The 12,596-nt window shown below is 32.1% G+C and overlaps 1 pseudogene; it reads left to right on the top strand.

The window, feature by feature from the left end:
- Positions 1–537: 537 nt before the first annotated feature.
- LOC128171457 (uncharacterized) lies at positions 538–8,380 on the top strand (annotated as a pseudogene).
- Positions 8,381–12,596: the final 4,216 nt, after the last annotated feature.

The raw sequence follows: 12,596 nt of genomic DNA, 5'->3' as shown, positions 1-12,596 counted from the left end.
ATGGCAGTAATGTTTCTAGAGATAACTATGATTGTTTGCTAAGAGAGACATTGTGGTTGGGGAAGAGATACTTCATGTATATGACTATGGTTGTGATGGGAAAAGCTTGCGGTGGCGCAGCAAGGTAGGAAAATGGTTGGATTAATTATACACAAAAAATAATTATTAAGAGAGAGTTTAGTGATTTACAATCAGGCTTTGGATATCTTGTTATCTGGCTTTGGTTTTGTTTTTGCATTTTTTCGTACATTGATTTGTTTTAAACTAATCTAAAAAATAGGTTTTTCTCAAGAATTTAAAAAGTATCAGAATAGATAATTTATATGTTTTTATTGAAAAACAAGCCTAAAACTTCTGTTAGTGTTGTTAAATAGGTTAAAAATCGTGATCAATTAATCAGCAGAATTGGTTGTCTCTTGCCATCTGATGATCGGTCAATAATGGAATCGGTAACAAATTATGTTAAATTCAATAATATGGGGCGCTAAATTTTATGCTATGTATAATCTGAAATATATAAGTGCTATTTTCACTTCCTTTTAAAAGCTTATAAGACTTTTGCTGTATTTTTATTAGGTAGAATGTTGCACATCTTTTGAGATTGAAGAAAACCCCCAGCTCACAACAGTTTTCATTTCATTCAATACAGATTAGAAAACAAAATGATAGGTATAATATTAATGTAATAAACCCAGACTGAGTATAATTGATTATAAAATCTAAAATCGATTATGATAAATCGACAACCTTTTCAACTGATCATTGATTGAAATTCAATCATCGTGACAACACTAGCCCCTGTTCATGTACATGTTTTTACCGGTACTAGTTTTGATTGATTTCAGAAAAGGATGTGATCCTTTTGATTTTGGTAATGGTTTTGTTAGGTTTTATTTCACTTTATTTTGTTTATAGTTGTTTGATTTTCTTTCAATTTTAACATTATATACGGTTCTTGTGCTGACCTGAATAGATTTATTTTGTTTTCATTATCAAGCACTATTAAATTAAAAGCTTGAAAGAGGTGTCCAGTTGTGCAGTGGACAATGCACCTGCTTATCACCACTGCGACCCAAGTTTAATCCCCATGATTGACAGTTGTTGTATATGATAGGGTACATTGGTCTCCTGCTTGGACACGTGGGTTTTCTCCAGTCACCCCAACTTCTTCCCACATCATGACCCACTCGCGCTAACATCCATGCCAACAAAAAGCTATTAATATAAGTCAGTGTGCATTGTGAATCTGTCACTAATGTGGAGGGTCTCCTTTGCAGAACAAAATTGTTTTTTGTTAGATAAATTACAAAATCTGTTTCTGTAGTAAATATGTATATTTTGCAAATTGTTTACAGAATGTACTTCTTGAAAAATATACATTTACATAGAATTATCAGATTTGGTAGGTTAGTTAATTTAAGCATCAATCTGAATTGGAATTCATTTTTCACTGAATATTGGTACAGTCTTGTTTTTGTACCATGGCTGAAAAGTTTGATTTAGTCAGTGGTCTGTTGTCAGATTTATAAAAAAGAAACATCAATTACCAAATGTGGTAAACTAATAATTGATGAATGTTTATGAAAGAAAATTTCATAATTTATAATATTGTTTTAATTTCTTTCAGTTCCCTCTGATGTGGATTCTGACCCATTTAGTGTATCAAACTACTCGCCAAGTTCTGATTCTGAATCAGATGAAAATAAGAAGGTTTTGGGTAATGTTATTATTTAAAGAATAATTTTGCATCTGCAGTCCATTTTCACTTTGCAAAAAATACCTGAAAGAACAAGAGGCTGAGAGCCCAGTCATTTTAATTCAGACTAAAGAAAATCCATTTATATTAACTAGATATACTTTGAAATGTAGTTGTGTATAACAATCTACATGTTGATCTGGTCTCCCTAATGCTGTGATAATGCATTAGATTTACATGATATGAGTGGAATGTACTGGATGTAATATATTTGTAACAGTTATATTTATTTTGTTTAATCATTAGGAATAAAGTTTGCAATGATTTAAAAAAGTAAACGTAGAAGCTTGTATTTACAATACAATATATTGGTATTTTTACAGAGTCCACCCCAAATTCATTGAGAGCTAGCCGCAACACAATGGAAAAACAGGGCATCTTGACCCTCAGAGAAAACAGTGAGCATTTTGAAGCAGGTAAATGAATTAAATTCAATGTTGCAATGTTATTATGTTTTTAAGCAAGAAACATTAATACAGTCAGTTGGGTAGCTAGACCTGAAACGAAGTGCATGCTTAAAATGGCAGGGGGTGTGGGGGCCACCATGAGGCCCCCAGTGGGTCCAGGACAAAGCCCAGGGGGCGAAAGCCCCTGGAAGCTCATGGATTCTGACGATTTTTAACACCAAAAATTAAAGCAGAAATTGAAAGGAATGCTTACTATTTAAGCCTATTTTTAGGCAGTTAAAATTGTTTTGGCTATAGTTTAGGCATAAAATAAAATCACAAAACTTATTAAAAGTTAAAAGAAGAATTTTTTTTTGACATTTGCCTTTGACCCACTCAAAGCTTTTATTCTTAAGTTCATTTTCACATAGTTTATGGTAATGAATATCTCAATAAAGCTGTGATATTCTATCGGGGAAATTTAAAATGTGTAAAACTAAGTTCAACTGCAAAATAAATAGTTGCCTTTTTAGGTACATGCATTGTGTACTGTTTCTTTAATATGGTACTTTTAGACCATATTGTGTGGCTATATTTGGTGCTTAATACGTCTTTGTTTAGCATTGATTTCGGATAAAGTAGGACCGAGTGACGGAAACGGGCTGATGGAATAACTAAGTATGGACCTTAATACTTGAATTCTTTTTTTATATTTTTTTTTCTTTATTTTTTTACTGATTTTTCCCCCAAATGATGTGCATGCTCAGGCATATAAGCATACATGGTAGCTACGCCACTGGCAGTGTACAATTTACTTATCAAGTCTAAGATTGCTCGTGATCTTGGGGCTTGGTCTCCCTAATGCTGTGATAATGCATTTGATTTCCATGATATGAGTGCAATGTAATGGATGTAATATATTTGTCATACTTATAAGTACATGTATAAGTCATTAGGAATAAGTTTTGCAAAGAGATAAAGAAGTAAACTTAGAAGCATGTATTTATGATACAATATATTGGTGCTTTTTTACAGAGCCCACCCCAGTTTCATTGAGATCTAGCTGCAACACAATGGAAAAACAGGACAGCTTGACCCTAAGGTAAAGCAGTGAGCGGAGGTTGACAATGGTTTTCGAGGGGTGTCAATTTCAATAGATACCCTCCCAAACAGGCACTATTCATTTTATTTTACTGAATGTCTTATTTCTAAAGAAAATTTTACTGCTTTTATTTAGAAATGAAGTAAATTCTACGACAAACCGTACGCTCATAATTTAAGCGCATGTAACAGTTCGTTGTGTTACCAATTGCCAAGTGTGTTGCTAACGCTGAGGGTAATAGAACGGATTACCAACTGCGTCTAAACCAATCAGATTTCAGTATTTAACATTTAACATGAAAGTATAATAAAATTGTTTGTCTGGTCTCCCTAATGCTGTGATAATGCATTAGATTTCCATGATATTAGTGGAATGTAATGGATGTAATATATTTGTTATATTTATTTTTATTAATCATTAGGAATAAACTTAGCAATGATATAAAGAAGTAAACTTAGAGACTTGAAATTGCAATACAATATATTGGTACTTTTTACAGAGTCCACCCCAAATTCATTGAGATCTAGCCGCAACACAATGGGAAAACGGGACATCTTGACCCACAGAGAAAACACTGAGTATTTTGAACAAGGTAAATGAATTAAACTAAATGTTGCAATGTTATTATGTGATCCTGGGGCTTGGTCTCCTTAATGCTGGGATAATGTATTTGATTTCCATGATATGAGTGGAATGTAATGGATGTACCGGTAATTATTTGTAATATTTATTTTAATTAGTCATAAGGAATAAAATTTGCAATGATTTAAAAAGTAAATGTTGAAGCTTGTATTTACAATACAATATATTAGTACTTTTATACAGAGTCCACCACAGATTTATTGAGAGCTAGCCGCAACGCAATGGAAAAACAGGACATCTTGAACCTCAGAGAAAACAGTGAGCATTTTGAACAAAGTAAATGAATTAGAATCAAAGTTGCAACGTTATTATGTATACATGTAACAATTAACATGTTTGTCTGGTCTCCCTAATGCTGTGATAATGCATTTGATTTCCATGATATGAGTGGAATGTAATGGATGTAATAAATTCTCCTATATGTAATAATAATCCTAAATATAAATACACTGTGTTAGAGTAAAATCCCAAGAGATCCGAATATCAACATGGTGTGTAATTTTGAAGCGAGCAAAAAAGTGTTGATTCCTTCAATAATATGAATTAAATATTTAGATGAAAAGTATTTACAGCCTCAGAATGGTTTGTTATGAATAATTTGACTGTTATTTTTAATACAACTTCATTATTTTTCTCAAAAATCGATTCGGAGCGATTCTGCAATTTTCTGCTACATTACGGGTATATGGGAGGCATTCCTGTCAGATTAATATAATTAAGCAGAGTGTAGTGAAATTAATAGCATTATTGTAGGCTTAAAGCTTGGTTCTGTAATTGTAAACAATACGGTGCGTCGATGTAGTGAATGTCCGATATCATATGCAATGTCAACCCGTGCACGCACGGGTCAAAGTCTAGTAAGAATAATTAATTTTGACTTGTGAAAGAAAGTAATCATTTTAAGATTGATAAAGCCACAAAAGGGGCAACTGTTTCTTTAAAAGATTTCTTGTTTTAAACTTTATTTATGCAATAACGATTCTTTGATCTTTTGCAGTTCCATACCATTGTTTTCCCTCTCTCAGTTCCTGTGATGAAAGAAGTCAACTTGATAGGTTTGTTTCAATCTATTTTGTGAATGTTTTTCTTGTTTGATAATAGGATAGTCATACATATGTAGCTGCAACAATGTAGCCCTCTCCGATTTTTTATAACTGATGTTTACTCCCCCCCCCCCTCCCCCCCCCCCCCAAAAAAAAAAAAAAGGAGAGGGCTACATTATTGCAGCTAGGTGTTAGGCTTCTGGCTTATGAATGACAATGTATAGATGGAGTTATTTCCTTGTGACTTGTGACAGAGGCTGTAGTGCACAATTCCATTTGACTTTCAAGAAATGTTCAGATAGTAATGAAAATGTAAAGTGTTTAATAACATTTGCTGAGTACCACTTTCAATACTGTAAAAGGGATTATTTACATGTAAGGGAAAATTTACACTTAAGCTTAAAACTGGGTAAAATACCCCCACATTTGCATATGGGCAGTGCTTTAGTGTGGTAAATCACTGCGTATGTATTTCTTTCTTTTTTTTCTTCATTAGATAATTTTTGTATTTGTATACATTTTTGAAATTTTATCTAAAAGGGTGAGTGTCGGAGTTACATGTGCACAATCCTAAAGGTCCAAGTACAGCACCTGAATCACATGTGACTGAAGAAGATTTGATGTCCAAACCCTGCGAGAGTGGAAATGCAAATGCATCGGATGTTACACCACAAGGTGATCAGTCTTTTTTTTTTATTTGTGTGAATCTGTGTGTGGTAGTGGTGGGGGGGGGGGGGGTAATAGAAGTCATATTATTGAAATGATAAAAACTTTTCTCAATAATTTTCTTTCTTTCTTTAAGATGACAATGGTACATTGATTTGCATCGTTTAATGATTAAAACCCATCCATAATGTTTGCTCTTTTCATTACGTTTTATGCATGCCTGTCCTTAGTATTTGCAAAGTAAGATATTCATGATATTGTTATTACAGAGTGCTTCTTTGAGGTCGAAGATGATAATGGAACTAAAGTTCTTGCAAGCCCAGTTGCAGCCAAGAAGACTAAAAGCAGCTCAGGTGATATATCTTTGTTGCTTGGTCTATCTATCCACAATTTGATGAATTAGCAATTTTTAGGTCACCTGAGTTTATTGCAATCCGTTTTCGTCCGTTATCGTGCATCGTGCCTTAACAATTTTACATTTTCAACTTCTTCTTAAAAACTACAGGGCTGATTATTACCATTTTTGATGTGAGGCATCTCTATGGTGAGAGGAATCTAAATTGTAAAATTCATGGCTCTACTACCCCCGGGGCGCCACATGTGGGGCCAAATTTGCAAAAAAAGAGCCAAATTTTAAAAAATATTCTTCTCTATTCCCACACATGTTAGGAAAAAACTGGTTGCATAGTTATAATGTCCATGAAGCCCTCTACATAAATTGTTAAATTCATGGCCCCTGGGTCAGGGGTTCAGGCTCTAGAATGGGGCCAGTATGGCCATATAGTATATATGTATTTAATCTTAGAAAATCTTCTTCTCTACCCCATATATATTTGTTAAAACTAAATGCATGATTATGATGTCCATATTGTGAAATTCATGACCCCTGGGTCAGTGGTTCAGGCTCTAGGGTGGGGCCAATATGGCCATATAGTAAAAATGTATTAAATCTTAGAAAATCTTCTTTTCTACTCCCATATAAATATATATATATATCTGGTTATAAAGTCCATGAAGCCTTCTACCAAAATTGTGAAATTTATGACCCCGGGTCAGGGGTTCAGGCTCTAGGGTGGGGCCAATATGGCCATATAGTAAAATGTTTTAAATCTTAAAAAATCTTCTTCTGTACTCCCACACATGTGGGCAAAAAACTGAATACATGGTTACAATGTCCACTAACTCCTCTACCTAAATTGTAAAATTCATGGCCCCTGGGTCAGGGGTTCAGGACATGAGGGGGGAGGCAATATAGTGTTAATGCATATAATGTTATAACATTTTCTTCTCTATTCTCACACATCTGTATAAAAAACTGACCTATAATTATGTTTACCAGGAAGTCCTCTACTGAAATTTTAATTTTCATGTCCCCTGGAGTATGGGTTTTAACTCTAGGGCAGGGCCAAAATGGATGTATAGGTGTTATTGCATATAATGTTAAAAAATTATCCTTTTTACTCCCACACACCTGAAAGGAAACTGAGTTCATGATTTTGTAGACCCGATCTTTTAAGTTTTTTGCCAAAATTGTAGGTTTCACAGTTCTTTTTGAAAGATTTCAGGCAGGGAGGTGGCCACCATTACTAATTTATAATTTTTCTACTCCAGAATAAAACCTAATTAATTAAATGCATATATGAGACTCCTCGACAAGTTTGTGTATGGGTTATATGCTACTCAGGTGACCGTTACAGGAATAGAAACAACTTTTCTCATGGAGATTTATAATGTGAAATGTTTACATCTTTTCACCATTCGGAACCCACTTGAAATACCTCATACAATTTTTCAATTATGTCATCCAGGCTATTTCATGGCCGATGCAATGCAAAATCCCTATAGGCTTTCTATTTTGGGTTGTGTATTGAAGCTTAAAGCGGTAGAGGGGGCATTTCAAAACAGATAATCTTGACATATAAGTGGATGAATGTAGTTCGAGCATGAATGTATTTATGAAAATCAAAATATTCAGCAAGAAGTAGTGGAAGCAAAAACCATACAGAGTATGGTATGCCTTGAATCTATACATAGGTATTATCCTTTTTACATGAATATGTAACAATATAATAATTCTGATTGTTCATATTATTTTTAAAATCTTTTCAAGGTAAAAGAGAAATCCAGGAGTTTTTGGAAAAACATGAAATGTATTCATTGGAACGGCTTGATGAGAGGACCAAATTTTTGAAGATTTGATCTAAAATCTTCAACGAGAGAAAAACAACAAGACTTAGGACATTTAAAAAATTAAATGAAATGAAATCAATGAAAAAGCAAACATGAATCTCATCATTTTACATATAATGTAACTGTAATGTAACAACAAGACGTAGGGCATGTATGATAATTTATTTTTAGCTCACCGAGACGAAGTTCGGGGGAACTTATGCTATACTGCTGGCGTTGGCGTCCAGACCTGGTAAAAGTTTTTGTTGCAGGTCCTTTATCTTAGTTATTTCTTGTCCTATCTTCACCAAACTTGCATGGATGATGCATCTGGACCTTTTTATGAACTTGAAAAACTTGGATACTGAATCTGGGCAATGAATTTTAGATGCTGGAGGTTAAGGTTTTTGGAACAGGTTAAAGTTTTTGGTGCAGGTGGCCTTTGATAGCAATTTCTAAATTACTACTGATCCAAACTTGCATGGATGATGCATCTTAAGATACTGATGCACCTGAAAGGCTTGTATGCTGAATCTTAGCCATAGGTTTCGGATGCTGGATGAGGTTATGTTTTTTGGAACAGGTCATATATTAAATCTATTTAGTACTATTGCACTATATGCAAGTACAACTTGCATAGTTGATTTAACTATAATATAAATGAATTGCAAAGGTAGCTTCAGATGCAGAGCCTGATCTTCATAATCAAGGATGCTAAAAATATATCTTAGTAATGACTGGTCCTAACTTAACCAAACTTGAATTGATGATGCGTCTTATGATACTGATGCATCTGGCAGGCTTGAATGCCGAATCTGAGTCATACGTTTTGGATGCTGGATGAGGTTTAGTTATTTTGGAACAGGTCACATGATTTATAGACAATAGCTTGCATAGTTAATTTAACTATAATATAAATGAATCATAGAGGTTGCTTCAGTTTCAGATCCTGATCTCTATTATCAAGGATGTTTAAAAAGAATATCCTACCTCACTCTAACCTGATTGATAGATGTGTTTGTTGTTAAATGATATAACATGATTCATATGATATAGTATTGTCAGATTTGATACACCATTGTTTTATATGATACAATGTTATATCATATATTATATTATAAAAAGTTAGTAGGATATTGTATCAATATTTTTGTGCATAATGATATGATATTGTATCATTATATTGTAATGTAAAGTATTTTTTATTATGATGCAATGTTGTATAAAATGATAATGTATTATATACTATTTTATCACATGCTATTGTTTCATATTATATTGCCATATTTAATATGGTATAATATGATACAATATTGTATTGTAATATATAATATCTTATCACATGATATGATATTGTATAAAATGATATTGGTATATATATTATTTTATCACATGAAATGGTATTATTTGATATTGGAATATATAATATTGTAACATATGATACGATATTGTATAAAGTGATATTGTATTATATAATATATTACTGTATCACATGATATTGTATCATATGATTTGATACAATGTTGAATCAAGTTATATTGTATCTTATGATACAATATCATATTATGTATCAAATATGATATAATATCATACAATATCATACTTAAGTATACAATATAATATAATATGTTACAAAATTGTGATGTATTATGTGATATGACATTGTATCATATATTATGATATTGTTTTATGTGATCAAATGCAATAATGTATTTAACATGACACTATGTCATATCATATGTTACAATATCATATTGCATCATTATTTATTACAGTATTTTATTTTTATTATTATATGTGTGTATCTTATATTAATATATGAAATGAACATATGATTATTATCCAATTTTTTAACATATGATATTGTAATATGATATTGTTTCGAAACAGTATCCATAGATATCCAAGATCATTAACTATGATTTTCAGGTAATATGATAAAGGTGGTCTCATAAAGGTGATGCTTTATAAAGGTGATGCCTCGTCTCGGTGCTTTGTAATCTGTGATTACCTTTGTTTCTTATAAGGCAAGAAAGTGGCCCCTAAACGTGATATGTATTGCAGACGACATCCTAATGTCTTTATGTTTGAAAATTTTGAATTTTTTTTAGCTGCATAATCCTGTTCGTCCTTAAATATTTTTTTTGCCATGCATTTGATCAGTCATTTGTGCTCCCAGAGTAACTTTTAAACTTTGTCAATTTCTTACATGTGTACTTATTATCAATGTTATTCATTAACATTTATTAATGAATGGTTCATTCAATACGTGATCTTTGATCACCTTTTTTTATTGTTATATATGAATTATGAAGAATATTAAGTAAATAAATTTTAAAAGCTTTATTTTCTTGAAATGAATGAAATTTGAAATATGAAGGTTGAAAATAGATTATGAATATTTTGATTTCATAAATTTACAGATCCTTACATACATGATTTTGTTGCACAGAAAAAAATGAAACTGTTGTAATTGAACTGCAAGTTCACCAAAATAATGGACATGTTATGTACATGTACACTGAATTTTGAATGGAAATGATTGCTCTATTAATAAATTTGAAATGATTAATTGTTTAAACTTTCAAAATTGAACTAATGTTTACACCCTGGTCCATAAATTATAAATGAAATCTACTTGAAATTAGTTTTGATGATTAGTAAAGTTTGTTCATGAACTTGAAATGTTTTTTTTTTTCATTTATTAATGTGATATTCTAAAACACATTAGGATACATGTAGAATGGATTGAATTGAGAAGATAATCTTCAGTAGGGACGCAAATTTAAAATGCTACATATTTTCCCCATTTTCGCAAATTTCGTGACATGCGAAAAAAAACCGGACAGTGAAAATTAAAGGGCTTGCAAATCACGAATGTTATGGTTTAAAAAAAGAATGGTCTACCTAAACCCTAATTAAGTAATATTAATAAAAATGTATTATCGGTATCCCATAGCCGCATAAGACAGTAGCAAAATATTAGAGGGACAATATAGTATATTTTTAAGGGCTAATAGTAATGAAAAATTAAAACAGATGTGAGATTATTGCCATTCCACAGACCTCTAAATGACCATCTATGAATATTGAAAGTCCACACCATCAACTATGTGAGATATTAACAAAGCTTACATATGCATGCACATGTACACAGTGACCTTGCATTATATCTTAATTCTATGTTGCGTGGCGATAAAAAATGATAGAGCACTTGCAAATCATGAAAATTATGGGAAAAAAGAATGGTCTACTTAAGCCATAAAAAATATATATGAAAATATATGCACGGTCTCCTTAAGCCTTATGAGAGAGTAACAAAATATAAAGGAGACCATTTTTGCTGTATTTTTTTAAGGACAAGATATATTGAAAAATTAAAACACATGTAAAGTTATTTGAATCTTGAAGACCTCTAAATGACTATTTGCAATAAAAAATATGCACATATAAAAATTTTGTATATTGTCTCCCTAAACTACATTTTAGGGTATGGTCTCCTCAATGCCTAAATCAGATTTATATATATATATATATATACATATATATATATATATATATATATATATATATATATATATATATATATATATATATATATATATATATATATATATATATATATATTTATTTATATATATAGGAACAATTATCTTTGCTGCGAGAAAAAGTGGAGGAGGGGGGGGGGTTGAACCCTCTATGATGCTAGGTGCCTAATGGTTAGGTCTAACTTTGCAAAAAAAGTTAGGCTAGGCCCCCGCTAGCCCCCTCCCCCCGGTTCCGATGCCTATGAGATATTGTTGTGTTAAATCTAAAGCAAACTAGCGTGGCGCGGCGCCATGCCCTATTTTATCAGCGCCATACCCTTTTTCCAAACGCCATGCACTTTTAAAAATAAATAAAAGTGATGCCCTATTATTGAAAGTAAATTTAATTTAAAGTTAATGCAAAGTTAACCAAAACTCGCTTGTCTTGACGCTCGAGTGACCAGAGAAATAGACTATACAGGTAAACTGGAGAGGCCCAAGCTGTACAATAATTGTCATCCGCATTTTATGAGGATGGTTGCGTATCGGTGTCGAAGACAATCTATGAGAGCTCTTTTGCAATTGACCATTACACCCCTGCGAATGTTACTAATTGTCATTCAAACTTAGACCACGTGGTTTTATTTGACCCTTTCAGTTTCGCAGTTTAAATTGTGCCTCGTGTTTATAGAATATTTCTTAGAATCTAGGTACTTGTAATCAAATATAAAATCTAGACGTTTATTAATTTTAAACTTTATCTTTATTAATTGGTTAATACAATGGGTTCGAGAAGAAAATGTGACAATAGAAAATATAGGGTTTTTTCTGCTGTTGCAACAATTAACATGCTATGGAGCAATCCCCCCCTCTTCTAAGGATTAATTTTTGATCCGCGCCTGACCTAGAAATAGCATCAATAGTGAAACAGACTATACTATTTTATGCAGAACGTTACTTGAAAATGGCTCAATAGACTAAGTGTTTTTACAAAACTGACACCTATTCTTTATCTAAAAAGCAAAGTATTGCACACCAAAAGCATAAAACATGGCTATGAATTTATTACGCAACGCAATGTTTACATTTTCAACCACGTGTAGAGTGGTTAAACAGGAACGATAACTCTTTTCTGAATATCACCGTTTAGTTTAAATAACTGCTAGATGATGCAATAAGACAAATATCTTAACAGATTTTCATGTTTTAACATAAATCAAAGTAGGATGTGATATAAAAACGACCAGTACTTACGTATTTTGAGAATATTATCCAAACACTTAAACCTTCGCTCGAGATTTCAGA

This window comes from Crassostrea angulata, chromosome 2, assembly GCF_025612915.1.
Source record: "Crassostrea angulata isolate pt1a10 chromosome 2, ASM2561291v2, whole genome shotgun sequence".
NCBI lineage: Eukaryota > Metazoa > Mollusca > Bivalvia > Ostreida > Ostreidae > Magallana > Magallana angulata.
The sequence above is the reverse complement of the archived record's forward strand: the minus strand, read 5'-3'. Positions and strand labels throughout refer to the sequence as shown.